Source organism: Leptodactylus fuscus, chromosome 1 (assembly GCF_031893055.1).
Source record: "Leptodactylus fuscus isolate aLepFus1 chromosome 1, aLepFus1.hap2, whole genome shotgun sequence".
Lineage (NCBI taxonomy): Eukaryota > Metazoa > Chordata > Amphibia > Anura > Leptodactylidae > Leptodactylus > Leptodactylus fuscus.
This window is the reverse complement of record NC_134265.1, coordinates 151,212,275-151,229,001: the sequence shown is the minus strand read 5'-3', so window position 1 is coordinate 151,229,001 and position 16,727 is coordinate 151,212,275.

The following is a 16,727-nucleotide window of genomic DNA, read 5'->3' as shown; positions in this document are numbered from 1 at the left end:
TTAGGTACACAGTATTTATTTTATTACATGGTGCTCATGTTTTCCTTTCCTTTTCAGTTGCAGAACACTATAGGAGAAATTTACTATTCCCGCCATGGCAGAAATCAGGTGTAGATGGGAGTAGTTGGTGCATGTTGACTCATGGTCCCTTCTTGTGCCAAAGATGTGCTGCTTTGCATTCTGTTCACAATTTTCTTTCTGAAAGTGGGCAGAGCAGGGCAAAGTCCAAGGAAGTCCAAGGTGAGGATGCCTCGGTTCAACATATTTCCTATAACTTATCTTATAATATGGGTGTGAGCTATACCTGAAATCTACGGCATTCTCTGACTGATTCACAGGAGTGTGTAGAATTATTAAGAGCCTGGAACCTTTTAATAATTGAGGCAATTCTTTCACCAGCCAAGGAATTAATGAAAATTGTCATACAAAATCCCAGGGTTAATAAATTTGTTCTGATTAAACTATAGCATAAAATCTATACTAACTGCCATAGAAGCACAACCATGTACATTTTCATGTTTATCAATGTTGTAAACAAGCCCCAAGTATTGACAAGTATATCATTAGAAACTAATAAAGTTTTTAATCTTATAAAGTCCCTCTAAGTATTACTTCTTATACAGGAAGGAATATTTGCAAAAATAGGGTTTACTTAGTTGTAAAGTCCTATGCATATGATAATGAAAAATTGACAGGAGCCACAGAGTGGATCAGTATTTAGCATTACAGCCTTGCAGCACTGGAGTCCTTAGTTCGAATCCTGCCAAGGACAACAATTGCAAGGAGTTTGTATGTTCTCCCTGTCTTTGTGTGGATTTCCTCCCATACTCCAAAAATACTCCAAAAATACTCTTAGCTATGAGTAAGGGACACATTGTATACTCCTGAAACGCGTAAGCTAGTTTTTTTCCCTTTGGTTGTAACATGTCTGGGATCCACATTCATGTGACTTTTTAACTCTTTTTGAAGTAAAAGTTATTTTTTATCCGGCATGCTGGAGTGGACAATTCCTTCATTTGCAGTTTGGTACTTTAACCCGTAGCCACATTCTGGGGGTTCCCTCCTGCAGCCCTTTGCCATTGTTCATGCATACATTCAGACTCTACTTCGTTCTAGGTGGTAAGAGCTTCACTTTTTTCATTTTTACTGGTATTTGTAGTGTAGGGGGGTAACATTCTCAGTCTATAAGTATATTTACTGTACTGACATTTGGAAAGTCCTATGTCAACTAACTGACCAGCAGTTGAAACCTGTATTGCCTGGGAGGGCACTAAAGCTATATTCACACTACAGTGAATAATGACTGTGTTATGGACTATCAAAATATAGGTCATGTTCTATTTTTGTCCATTTTCATAGATTCTTCCATGCACTCAAATCCTTAAAAATTGGTGCCCCTAGGGTACAAGGTGGCTATGTAAAATGGATGATTTCCATGGCAGCTTTGTACTTTGGTCTGCTGAATGTAGCCTTACAGTATTATTATATACATTATCTCATGTGAATTCTGAGTGACATGAGTAACTTTGTTTTCTGTAAATGTAATAATTTTAGAACATACTAATACAGGGTCAGTCTTACGCTGGCTTTCTATCCTATCATGGATTTCTTTTTTTTTTCACCCTATTACTTTGTGACTTAGTAGAACCAAGTGAAAATTGTTTGAATGTTTCACTTCACTTTCTAGATTTTGTAAAATGTATTTGTTTTAGGAGATCACTTAAGGACTTCTATTTTTAGGTACACAGTATTTATTTTATTACATGGTGCTCATGTTTTCCTTTCCTTTTCAGTTGCAGAACACTATAGGAGAAATTTACTATTCCCGCCATGGCAGAAATCAGGTGTAGATGGGAGTAGTTGGTGCATGTTGACTCATGGTCCCTTCTTGTGCCAAAGATGTGCTGCTTTGCATTCTGTTCACAATTTTCTTTCTGAAAGTGGGCAGAGCAGGGCAAAGTCCAAGGAAGTCCAAGGTGAGGATGCCTCGGTTCAACATATTTCCTATAACTTATCTTATAATATGGGTGTGAGCTATACCTGAAATCTACGGCATTCTCTGACTGATTCACAGGAGTGTGTAGAATTATTAAGAGCCTGGAACCTTTTAATAATTGAGGCAATTCTTTCACCAGCCAAGGAATTAATGAAAATTGTCATACAAAATCCCAGGGTTAATAAATTTGTTCTGATTAAACTATAGCATAAAATCTATACTAACTGCCATAGAAGCACAACCATGTACATTTTCATGTTTATCAATGTTGTAAACAAGCCCCAAGTATTGACAAGTATATCATTAGAAACTAATAAAGTTTTTAATCTTATAAAGTCCCTCTAAGTATTACTTCTTATACAGGAAGGAATATTTGCAAAAATAGGGTTTACTTAGTTGTAAAGTCCTATGCATATGATAATGAAAAATTGACAGGAGCCACAGAGTGGATCAGTATTTAGCATTACAGCCTTGCAGCACTGGAGTCCTTAGTTCGAATCCTGCCAAGGACAACAATTGCAAGGAGTTTGTATGTTCTCCCTGTCTTTGTGTGGATTTCCTCCCATACTCCAAAAAAAAATACTAATAAGGGAAAAAAATATACATATAAAAAAGAAAAATGGACATGAAACAATCTCTTTTTACATGTCCATCTTTAGAACAGTGGGAGCTAATGGTTACATACACATAATTTTCTACAACTATCAGTGTGTGCTGTCAGTTAAAAAAATAGGAAACATCCTATCATTGTCCATTTTTTGACCCGATGGATCCAATAGAAAGTTGATCTGTTTTTGATACTTATGCAAAACAGATGTTGAACACTGATACATGGTCAGTAAATTGCTAAAAAAAAAATATGCGATATGCTGATGGAAAATGTAAATTGAAAACTGACAGTTTCAACCATTTTTATAGTCAGTTTCATCTGTTTTTAATGTTTATTCTTTTCATTTTCTGAATGTAGACTATGAACCAACAGTCAAGGTTTTTCAAAGACATGAAGAGTTCCTGTAAACTCTTGTGACATTCATTTTAAGAGGAATACCTGAAAAACAGCACAATGCAACGCTTTAAGAAAAGGTGTTCCAGTTGGGAGCAACAAGTAACAAAGATTACCATTACAGCAAGCACTAGCAAACTGTCCGAATAGTACATCTATGAATTGTATACTGTGTTTATTGCATAGAGTATAGCACACTACATTAACACTACGTCACACCATGGAAATTATAATGTTTGCTTTATCTGTATTTCAATTCATTTATAAGCTGTGCAGAATAAACTCTCATGTTTACTGGTGACAGATCTTGTTTTTATTATTTATCTCCACTTTATAAGTATAAGAATCAGAGTGAGATCTACTTTCAAACAGCCAGTTTGTTTTGACAGATCTACTCCATCCATTTTTTCTATGGATAACTATTTTTTTGAATATCTGGATGGAGAGTTGTGGAGCAGCGAAGTCCACACACTACCTAAAACGTACTATCCCATTATCACAACAACTCTGTGAAAAATTTGCCCCAATTCAGGGACAAAGTTTAAGTGACCCAAAAAAATCCAACAAATGACCTCCCTACGGACAATACAAAGAACTTTCTAAGGATATTTTTACTCCTAGGCCAGTGACAGTGACAAGAGGACATCCTCTACATCTGGAGGAGAGAAGGTTTCACCAGAAACATAGAAGGGGATTCTTCACAGTAAGAACAGTGAGGCTCTGGAACTCTCTGCCCCAGGATGTGGTGATGGCGGATTCACTGAACAAGTTCAAAGAGGGCCTGGATGTCTTCCTTGAAGAGAAAAATATAACCGGTTATGGACTCTAGATTTTAAGGACACGAAGGACACGTTGATCCAGGGTTTTTATACTGACTGCCAGATTTGGAGTCAGGAAGGAATTTTTTCCCCTGAAATAGGGCAATTGGCATGAGCCTTATGGGGTTTTTTGCCTTCCCCTGGATCAACACTGTAGGGATTGTAGGGTTATAGGTTGGACTTGATGGACTAATGTCTTTATCCAACCTCATCAACTATGTAACTATGTAACAGTCCAAAAGTCAGCAATAATAATGCTTTAAGTCAACGGCTACAATTTTACTGAATTTATGAAACAGATCACAAACATCCTTCAGAGCCTACGCAGAACAGCATGTGAACTAGATCAAAAACCCCTAAATACTTGCCGACCTCTCAGATCAGTAGGTACAAATAAGCTGCCCATTCCCAGGATCCACCTTAAACAATTTGGAGCTAGAAGCATACAGCGCCCATGCTCTGGGACACAGCACCCAGACTGATCGGAAAGATCTTATCCCTGGAAAATGTTGAATCAAGACTTAACACTTCTCTTCAGTCTGGAATTTGAAGGTAAAGAATAATATCCTCACTATACATACAGTAGAATGCTGCTAAATGCCATTTAGTTAACCACTGGACTGTGCTTTGAGTCTATTATTGAGAAAAGGACATTACAAATGTTTGTTCTTGTTGTTTTATGGGATAGTGCTGATGTGTCCCATTTGCCTGTCCTCTTGGCTACAGATATCCAGATATGTGTATAACAATTTCAAGGAGTTGTTGTAACGTTATGTGGCGGGAAGGTCACTGCTGCACAATTTACAGACCTCACCAGTGACCACTCAACAAATGGCACATTACTACTAAGACCAGTCATGAAAATTATATGTTGTTTGTATAGAGGTCAATGCTGAGGCCTGTGTTGGTGCAGCAATGACCTGCTCTCAAACTACACATAACAAGACAACAGAACTGCTGAGCGGTAACTTACTTGGGAACAGAAAAAAGTTTTTTATTTACTTAAACACATCGCTGATTTCAAGCTTTAGTTTCAGGTTTGGTCCAGGTTTTAGATTTAGTTTGAACAAGCCCTCTAACACCATTGGTTCACATCTGTGCTTGGTAATGCAGACTACCAAACGCATTTACAAGCATTGTGTAGTGAAAACACATGGACCACATAGACTATAATGGGGTCCATGTGCTTGCCACGCCCTGCCCGCACGAATCATGCGGAAAGGAAAGTAGATTTTGATGTACTATCCTGTTCGCATGTTCCATGTGGAGATCTTGTGGCAAGCATACGGACCCCATTATAATCTATGGGGTCCATGTGCTGTCACTGCAACACTGCTTGCAAATGCGTTTGGTAGTCTGTTCGAGGAGGTTCCCATGCGGACTTCCCCAAACGGATTACCGACGCAGATATGAATGAGGCCTTACCTGCTTTGCACTATAGTATTATATCTCACTGGGTGTGAACGGTCAGTATTGTAATAGTATAGTGCACTGATGTTGCAGGAATTTCAATTGCTATATTGCTTCCCGGTTGCGGTTTTATAAAATAGCTGTGACCAAGAATTATTAGGGTAAGTTCACATGTGGTTTTTTGGACCAGAACCTTGCTTTTTTTTTTCTGGGAGCTGGAAGTAACGGCTCCCAGAAAAAAGACCTGAGCGGCTCCCATTGATATCCGCCTCAAAACCCTGACCAAGAAAACCTGTGTGAACTTACTAGGAGATCACAAGGTTCCGGGGTTAAAAAAAACAAAAACAAAAAGAAAAAACAGAAAAAGATTTCCCATTTCATGTATAAATAAGGTACAATAATTAAATGAAAATATTAGGTATCACTGTGAGTGTGTATAAATCTGAACTATACAAAAATAACAAAAGTAATGTTATTTATTAGAGATGAGCGAACACTATTTGAAACTGCCGTTTCGAATAGCACGCTCCCATAGGAATGAATGGAAGCGGACGGCACGCAGACTTTGCCGGCGGCTGGCCGCTTAACCCCCTGCGTGCTGACTGCGTCCATTCATTCCTATGGGTGCGTGCTATTCGAAACGGCAGTTTCGAATGGTGTTCGCTCATCTCTATATATTTATCCTTTAATGTGAGTTTTGTTCCAGTTTCCGCAGGTTTCCTCTGCGGACTTTCTGCCTCCATTATACCTATAGGGAAACCGCCAACGTTTCTGTAGGTATAATTAACATGCTGCGATTTCCAAAACTGCAATGGTTTTGGAAATCACAGTGTGTCCGATGCATGTATTTTACCACAATGTTTATGCCACGTGGTGCTCCAGCCTTAAGGCTAAGGCCCCACGACAGTTTTGTTAATATCAGTGTGTCCACCGCATGTATTTTTCCACAAAATGTGGATGGGATCTGCAGTGACTGTTAAACACCATGTTTTTTTACAGTGGCGTTTGCACCATGTGTGGCCCAAGACTTACATAGCTCTGTCAACAAACTAGTAACACAGCTACAGTGTTACAGAACACAGTGTTACCAGGCAAGTCATTTATTTATGCAAAATGGTGTTTTATTTATTTAGTAAAAGAGGAAAAACAGATTTCTACTTTTTTAAGCTGGCAACCAAAAATGTTAATAAAAGCTACACAAAACATATGCACTTTAAAGTGGTGCCAACTAAAATTGAAACTTGTTGCATAAAGAAGAACCTGGCATATGGCTATGTTGACAGAAAAATGAATATGTTATTTTTAAAAGCGAAGAGGAAAATGATGAAAAGGTCTTCAAGCGTTAATGACCAAACTGTCCTGCATTTTTAAAGGGTTAAATTGCTTTTCCAAGCAACAGTAATGTCAACTTACTGATCTGTTTACTGATTAACAGACAATCATTGATGTGGCTCTCACATTACGGATACTGTGTGTGACAAGACCACAAATGGTGTTTTCTTAAACCTTGCTTTGAGTGTGGACTTTAGGCCTCGTTCACATCTGCATTCGTATTTCGTCCGGGGGCGTCCACATGAGAACCCCCCCGAACGGAATACTGAATGCAACTGCAAGCAGAGTGCAGTAAAAGCCCACGGATCCCATAGACTATAATGGGGGCCGTGTGCTGGCCGCGCGCTACCCGCACGAATCATGCAGACAGGAAAGTAGATTGTGAACTACTTTCCTGTCTGCATGATCCCTGCAAAGATCTGATGGCAAGCTCATCGACCCCATTATAGTCTATGGGGTCTGTGTGCTTTCACTGGCACACCCCTTGCAATTGCGTTCGATATTCCATTGAGGGGGGGTTCCTCATGTGGACTCCTCTGGATAGAATCCAAACGCAGATGTGAATGAAGCCTTAGTGCACCTTTTCTCATAAAAGCACTTTACATCCACCCTTTTTCCGCCTGGGCCTCTATCAGCTTCATTTGGGGCAGGTGTGGTCAGACATTCATAGACAACCTAAGGTCTGGTTCCCATCTGCGTTCGGTATTCCGTTTGGGGAGTCCACATGGGGGCCCCTGAAAGGAATACCGAACGTATTATCAAGTGGTGAGCTTATGAAAACCCATGGACCCATAGACTATAATGGAGTCCGTATGTTTTCTGTCCGGTGTCCGCACAAGTCATGTGGAGAGAAAAGTAGTTCTTGAAGTACTTTTTTCTCTGCATGACTCATGCGGACGGCACACGGAAAACACACGGACTCCATTATAGTCTATGGGGTCAATGTGTTTGGTACTCTGTTCTGGAGGTCCCCATGCAGACTACCTGAACAAAATACTGAACGCAGATGTGAACCAGGCCTTAGGTGAAGCTAAAGAGAAGCCCTTTTGTTCAATCTCAGCCATGTCATCTTCTGACACATCTGAATTTCCCTTGTAAGGATGCATATACACCATACTGTACATCACTACATCAAGTAGTAATTTTTAGAAAAAATGAAACGTTCTTATGGTTGTCCCGTAGAAAATGCACGTAATCTGCAGTATTCTGTAGTAGTATTCTATGCATTTTACTAGACAAGCACTTCTCGGAAATCCCTGTCACAGAGGTGACATGCTGAGTCTGTCTATTTGATTGTCTGTGTCGGTGCCTACCTCCTAACAGACCTGTGTTTCTAAAACCACAGAGGTTTATCTTCTGATACATGTTGCAGGTTAATAATATGCACTGCTTGGAAAAATATGTTGTGATGAATTTTCTGAAGGGAACACAAATTGTTGAATATGAAAGAATCAAATTGTAGAACACATGTGTAGCTCAGTTATTCACAATTTGTAGACAATGAAATAAAATGCTTTGAAACAGGAATGTTAGCGAAGATAACAAGAAGAAGTTCTATTCCCATCGCATAATAGTCCATTTGCGCGGAGTGTTTCAGAATGGTTCAGTAATCACTATCCATGTGTGCAGTTTCTTAAATTATTTAAGCTTATTTCCAGAGGGGAGGGAAAAAAGAAACAGGAAAGAAGGCAACTGACTTGATGCAAATGAAAAGCATCAGAAGCTCCCTATGGTGAAGATATGATTACAGGCAGACAGTAATAAGAACCAAGACTTTGAAAAATCCAAAGGTTTGAAAAATGCCTGACCAGTCAGCAATTGTGGTTTTCTCAACACTCACATCTGGCTGTCATAAAGTCATAGTGGTAAGAAAAATATCTATGGATTCGAAACACATGACTAGTGGAACCACACGTATTCATTTTGACCTAGAGTCACTAAAAGCTCTCTTTATGATTGGAGGCTGTATCATAGATAAAAACAAAAGTAGGATTTTTTTATGATTATTAATATATAAATATAAAGTATTTGATTATATTGTTTAACTCCTTTATAAAATGGTTTTCTTGTACAATACATCATTGGCAGGATGGCATGGGGCACACAGTTGTGCATCAAACATGGAGGAACAGGAGTATATCTGAATATTATACCTGGTGAGAGAAGATGATAGGCAGCGTGCTGGAGTACAGGTATATTAGCCCAAGGTTTCTGACATATATGTGGTACAGGGCGGATCTGGGGTATAGAATATAGTTAGGTTATAAGTTTTGTTTAGTTAGTAGCTCAAACGAGCAGGTTTTTATTTTGTTTTTGCTGAAGTTAAGGCTGTGTTTTGCTTATTTTGTGCCTGAAGTCAAGGTTTATTTATTTTCCTGTTTTTTTCTAAATAAACCAGTTTAATGCATATTTTCTGTCCCTGCCTTGGCTGGTTCTGTTTGGGTCTGCACCACTGCTTCTACCAAGCTAAATTCCCCACACTGGATAATATACTGGACAAATGGAAGATAACTGTAAATGCCACATTGTACGTGTAATAATATAATAATAATAATAATAAATTTTATTTATATAGCGCCAACATATTCCGCAGCACTGTACAATTAGTAGAGTTAAAATACAGACAGAAAGGGGGCCACACGGTGGCTCAGTGGTTAGCACTGCAGCCTTGCAGCACTGGAGTCCTGGTGTTCAAATCCCGCCAAGGGCAAAAAAACCATCTGCATGGAGTTTGTATGTTCTCCCCGTGTTTGCATGCATTTCCATCCCATATTCCAAAGACATACTGATAGGGAAAAAATGTACATTGTGAGCTCTATGGGGGGCTCACAATCTACATTTAAAAAAAAAAAAAAAAATACAGACAGAAAGATACATTACAAGAAAAGCCATTTCACACAATGGGACTGAGGGCCCTGCTCGCAAGAGCTTACAATCTATGAGGTAGAGGGGGTGACACAAGAGGTAGCAGGGGCGGCATTGTTTATACAGTGGTCAGATAAATTTGTAATAGAGGTTACTGTCATTACACAAACAAAAAAATTTGAGCCGTCACCAGTCGTGTCCTTTAACATGTGGATGGTGCCTGGACATATAAAGTTAGACTGAAATGGCATCATATCATGTGGGGTAATGTGGGAGCAGGGACAGAGGAGGGTTAAATTTTGGGGATTCTAATGATGGTATGGAAGGGTTTACATTAAGAATTGTGATAGGCCTGTCTGAAAAGATGTGTCTTTAGTTTGCACTTGAAGCTGTAGAAATTGGGAGTTAATCTGATTGTCTGGGGTAGAGCATTCCAGAGAAGTGGTGCAGCTCAGGAGAAGTCTTGTATACGAGCGTAGGAAGTTCTGATAATAGAGGATGTAAGTGTTAGGTCATTGAGTGAACAGAGAGCACGGGTTGGGCGGTAGACAGAGATGAGGAGGAAATGTAGGGAGGTGCGGCATTATGGAGAGACTTGTGGATGAGAGTGATAACTTTATATTTTATTCTATAATGAATAGGCAGCCAATGTAGCGACCGGCACAGACCCGAGGCATCGCTGCAGCTTCTAGCCTGATAGATGAGCCTGGCCACTGCATTCAGAATAGATTGTAGAGGGGAGAGTTTAGTGAGGGGAAGACCGATTAGTAAGGAGTTACAGTAGTCAAGGCGAGAATGAATCAGAGAGACAATAAGTGTCTTTAATGTATCTCTGGTAAGGAAAGGGCGTATTCTGGAGATGTTTTTGAGGTGGAGGTGACAAGAGCATGCAAGTGATTCAATATGAGGGGTGAAGGAAAGGTCTGCATCAAACATGACCCCGAGGCAGCGGGCATACTGCCTAGGAGTTATAGTAAGGCCTGAGACTGCAATGGATATATCAGGGACAGATCTATTAGATGGTGGAAACAGTAGTAGTTCAGTCTTAGAGAGATTTAGTTTCAGATAGAGCGAAGACATGATATTTGAGACAGCAGAAAGGTAATCTCTGGTGTTCTGTATGAATGCAGGGGTGATGTCCCGGGAAGATGTGTATAATTGGGTGTCATCAGCATAAAGATGGTAGCGGAAGCCAAATCTGGTGATGGTTTGTCCAATGGGGACTGTGTAGAGAGAGAAGAGCAGGGGCCTAGGACTGAGCCCTGAGGAACCCCAACAGCAAGGGAGAGAGGGGAAGAAACAGAGCCTGTAAATGATACACTGAAAGTGCGGTCTGAAAGATAAGAGGAGAACCAGGAAAGCGCAGTGTCCTTGAGGCCGACTCAGCGGAGCATAGTGAGGAGGAGTTGATGGTCAACAGTGTCATAAGCTGCAGAGAGGTCCAGAAGAATAAGAAGAGAGAATTCAACATTGGATTTAGCCATTAGGAGATCATTGGAGACTTTTGTGAGGGCCATTTCAGTAGAGTGCAGTAGAGTGCAGAGCACACGTGGCAAACTCACTAAAAATTCGATTCCCCTACCACCTTGCCTGGCGCATTTTCTGCTCCAATAATTGCGCAGGGGAGGTGGCACAGGAAATACGACAAGGTAGGCTTTAAAAAAAAAATCGGAAAAAGTTATTGGTGGCCGGAAATAGAGAACCTGTGGCAAACCTGTGGCAAAAAAATGCTGCGTTTTACAGTGCCTGCAAAGTGGATAGGATTTTGACTAAAAGATGACAGCATGTCAATCATGCCTACAAAAATGCTGGTATTTTCTGTATAGGTATAATAGAAGCAGAATGTCCATAGAGAAAAATTCTGCAGTTCTTCAGTCAAAGCATTTTTGCTGCATTTTTTCCACGGCATTTTTCTGCTGTGGCTCGCTACGTGGGGCTGTAGCCTTATGATTTGCCTTCATCCTACTGGTGTCACAAATTTTAATCTTTGATATAAAGTAATTTTAATGTAATTTTTAGTGATTCATTTAAATATTGCTCTAAATACTAGCACGTTAGTGAAACCTTTCCAAAAGACCACCTCTTTGAGAAGTCCAACCACTTGCCCAGACTATATTTTCATTGATGGATTTTCAGTTTTCCATACTAGCCATTTTATTTGAGAAGACTAGAGATGAGCGAACGGTGTTCGATCGAATTGATATTCGATCGAATATCAGGCCGTTCGAGGTGTTCGATTCCAATCGAACACCACGTGGCAAACTCACTAAAAATTTGATTTCCCTCCCACCTTCCCTGGCGCATTTTTTGCACCAATAACAGCTCAGGGGAGGTGGGACAGGAAATATGACAAGGTAGGCAGTGAAAAGAAATCGGAAAAAGTTATTGGCGGACAGAAACAGATAACCTCCAATTTAGACGAATGGTGGATTTACCATTCAACTAATTTGGGACTGTGAACTATATAAATGTGACACAGGGACAGATCTACAGGCAGGGTTAGCTAGCCTTTATTTAGGGGGGAATGTCACTCACTTAGCTCTTTGGGGCTCTATCTTGTCGGGATCCCTGTCAGCTTGCGATATGCGCAAGCTGACTTTTTCCCATAGGGATGCATTGACCAGTGTTGATTGGCCGAATGCCCGTACAGTGGCCAATCAACGCGGGTCAATGCATTCCTATGGCTCAGAACTACTAAAGGAATAGCTGAGCTGAGCGTGTTAGTACTACTAAGGAATAGCCAACTGAGTGTGCAGTGTGGGAGATTATCCTATTCACTACACAGCATGTACCCCACGCTGTGTAGTGATTAACCCCCTTCCCCGATGTCCGCTTACTTGCAGGTCTTTGCTCTTCGTCCACTTTGGTCCATGGTCCCAGTTTCAGAGCGCCCTGCCCCCCTCTCCCCGACTATTATTATAGAGAAGGCGGGGCTTAGGAGAGTGTGGGCGGGAACTCTGCGGGGAGAATCCCCGCTCACACTCTCCTAAGCTCCACCTTCTCTATAATAATAGTCGGGGAGAGGGGGCAGGACGCTCTGAAACCGGGACCATGGATCGAAGTGGACCAAGAGCAAAGAGCTGCAGGTAAGCGGACACCAATGGGGGTGGGGGGAAGGGGTTAATCACTACACAGCGTGGGGGACATTCTGTGTCGTGAATAGGATAGTCGTTACAATCCCAGCTCTGCTTAATCAACAAACAGTAGTGTCCGATACTACAAACTCAGCTCGACTATACCGATAAACAGAGCGTGTAGAGTCCGATGTAGGTGAGCTGAGTGTGTAGGAGATGTAGATGTAGGAAAGCTGGCAGATATGCAGCAGACTAACACACTCAGCGCTGCTAACATCGGCCAGCTCTGCTACATCTCTGGTGTAGCAGCTCTGCACTACACCCAACCAACCCTCTATCTACTCCTCCTGTCACACACATCTCGTGTGTAGCAGAGCTCAGCTCACACTTAGCTCTACTACATCTCTACAACAGAGTGTAGAGATGTAGCAGAGCTGAGTGTGTGCTATGTTACACCAGAGATGTGTGTGACAGGAGGAATAGCCAAGCTGAGCGCACGGCTGGCTCTGCTTCATTTCTCCATAGGTATGCATTGACCAACGTTGATTGGCCAGTCTTACAGCATTCGGCCAATCAACGCTGGTTCTATTCCTATGGGAAACAGTCCGCTCCGACATATTGCAAGCTGACAGGGGATCCCGACATAATAAAGGTACTTGATGCCCCCAGACATGCTTCCCCTGCTGTCCCAGTTGCTTTCCAGGGTGTTGGCATCATTTCCTGGGGTGTCATAGTGGACTTGGTGACTCTCCTGAGTCGAATGGTAGGATCCACTGTAGCAAAGCATTTTCTCCCATAGACTATAATGGGGTTCGATATTCGTTCGAATAGTCGAATATTGAGATGCTATTCGTAACGAATATCGAATCTCGAACATTTCACTGTTCGCTCATCTCTAGAGAAGACCACTCACACACCAATTTTAGGTGTTCATTACAAAGAAGTATCACTGCATGTCTTAGGATAAGACAATGTTAGTATTGCAGTGTATAGTATGAGTAGTCGGGAAAATGGTGAGTTGACGTTTTGTATTTTTTTTAAACACTTTAAGAAACTTTTTTTCTTTTACTTTTAATGTTCACACCCTATATGGGGCAGACCTTGAACCCTAGGGGGTCTGAACATAAAAGTTAAAGAAAAAAAAAGTTTTTAAAAGTATTAAGAAAAATACAAAAGTTCAACTCACCCTTTTCCTAGATCAAAGTATTTAAAATAAATAAACAATAATGAACATAAATACTTTAGGTATCTCTGTCCTCAATAAAGTCCCAACTATTAAAATATGAAAATATTTATCCTATGCAGTGAAGGGTGCAGTGGGTAAAAAAATCTAAACAGCCAAATGGTCATGTTTTCAATATTGAGGTTAAAAATATAAAAAGGACTGGCAGCCGTATGTTGAAAAAAGATAATGATCTCTCAGTTGCATCTCCTCCCGGGCACCATATATATATATATGGGTATATAGGTTATAGTATATAGGTTCCCACGCTCTGACAGTGGAATACACATTGGCCTGAAGAAGACGCTTGACCAGCGTTGAAATGCGTAGTCTATCATTTTATCTTCTGTCATTGGAACCAATAAAGTGACGTTACCAATCAACCCTTGGACTCACTCTTCACTCAGTAGCGCTCCCTCTATTCCCAGTTTTTACTCCATTTGTATTCTAATTTTCAACATTGACTTGGTGAGCTGTGAAAGCCACATACTTTTCCTAACCAGAATTGCAGTTCCATATGTCCACAGAGTGGCCCATATTAGAATATATGTGTTAGAGGGCTGGTCCGGGCTGGCAAGGGTTCATTGTAGTCTGTTTGAAGTCTGTGATTTGGGAGGGATTTTTCCCTGTGATTCTGCCCCCCTTCTAGGTTGCAATTTAAGTTGGGGGCTTGCTCCAGTCTATGCTGGTTATACTATTTGATCAGCTTATCCTATGACCTGAACTTCTCATGTTTGTTTTGTTCTGTAATTTAGCTTTGCTTGTGTACCATCTTTGTGTTGGTGTGTTGGTTTTTGTTGGTATCGTTGTACTTTATCCCTGAGTCTCTGTTAGGATGTATACTGAGGGACTCCATTTAAAGGGGCTCTTTCATTGGGAAAAGTCATTTTTAACTAATCACATCCTTGCATAGCCTATAGAAAGGCTATTCCACACATACATTTAGTATGTAAATTGCCTCAGCATTTTTTGAATAAGACCATTTTTATTCATATGCTGATTAGGCCCAGTGTACATGATCAGTTGCCTTAAGGCAAGGGAATGCACTAACACGCACTGTAGAGACTGCACCCACCAGCAACTTGGCCAGATGCAAATTAAGTTGGTGTACAAGTGGATAATTGGGATTGTTTGTTTGTTCTTGCTGGATATTCCGTTATTGATGACTGATGATGAAACTAAGAAGGATTCAGATCTTCCTTATAGCTAGGCCACATCACACCTAATACATAATCGTCATTATCACCATCTGCTTATACTCCAGCTCCTCCATTCCAATCTCAGGCATCCATAAGGGAATTATCAGAAAACAACAATCTATATACAGTCATCAGGCAGTTCAGTAACTTACACCGCAACTGGCCTAGTTGTTGTTGCTGCAGTTGTTGCCATACCACTTAGTAAATTCCACTGAGTTTTGCAAACCAATGACATGTACTCAGCCTCAGTAGAGAATACCTCGTTGCCATTATTTTATATTACTTTATATTACCATATGTTTAAGCCCCCTTGCACATGACCGTATGAATGATTAGTGTGATATCTGGGTTTCATTCCATTCTATGGGCCCATACACATGACCATGAAATACACAGTCATGTGTTCAGGCCGGCGGTCCAGGCCGCAATATGTGGAACAGGTTCTATTCCTGTCCAATTTTGCGGCCCTGCTTCTGCGGTTCCTATTCAATTAATGAAAGGGGCCACAGAAACACAGCTGGTGCACGGGCTGCATACAGATGATATTTGTGTGTTGTCCATGCACCGCCCATGTCGTTCATTCTCTTCTTGAATATGTCAGTGTGGGGGAAGATGCACTGCTCCATTGACAGGTGGAGCAGTAGTTATGGGCAATATTATGAACAATACATGGCTTTTATGGGCCACTGGGTAGGCTGTTTTTTAAGCCACTTATCCCCTTTTCAACTAGCAAGAAAAAAAAATTCTTCAAATTCTGTAGATGTCATTCCTTCAATGCCATGTTGGTACAGAATCTGTTCTCAGAAAGTTAGAGTCCCACCTCCTGTCTTGCAATGTACCTCAATTCATTTTTTTTTTCAAATTCTTGTACTTTTCACTTTCACTATCACACTCTTAGCATAATAAAAACAATATAACCCTTACTTCTTCCTCTTCTGCCATGTTGGTGCAGTATCTGTTCCCTAAAAGGGATATTTTTTTAAACTACCTCAATCTATTTCAACCTGGTATACTTGGAGGTCTGTGAAGTCTTTCTTGAAATTCAGAAGTGGTCATTTGCTTTTGCCACACTGTTGACATTATAACAACAAAATAAAACATATATTGTTCCAATAACAATATTGAGGTTACATTCTGCTCTCAAAGAATTTGGTGGTTTTTCTTTCTTTTTTTTTTTTAAGCCACTTTTTTACTTTTCAACCAGGTTTACTTTCATATTTTTTTTCCAAATAAACCTGTTGCACTTACAAGTTGTACAAATCTTACAATGCAAATTTCTGCAAAAACCATAAACTTTGCCAATACATGTGAGTAGAAAAAAACACATCTTCTCCCAAAAAGGGGTACTGTAATGAGCAGTATCAACGTTAGCGTAAAAAAGTGAGCACAGTGGATGGTTAAATAGACAAATGAGCCATTTTGAATTTTTTTCTCTGCTATGGCATCCAATATATGGGGAAAAAATATTTTTATATATATTCGTAAGTTGGGCACCTTTGAATGCGGTGATGCTTAATTTCTTGTCATGGTTGTTTTGTTTATTTAGTTTTATTTGTGAGTTAGGGAAAGGAGGTGATTTGAAATGTTATCTTTTTAAAAACTTTTAAAATTTGGTTTTAGCCCCCCTCCCCCAATCATACTCCCTTCCCCCCAGCCACACAATGATAAAAACTGTAAATAGCATATGGTATATAGTGTACATATAGTATCATACCATTCCAAGATACATAGCACCTCCAGTGCCTAGAGATCACCATACAGTATTAAACTACAGTATCCAGTGCATACTGGATACAAAATGCAAAAAG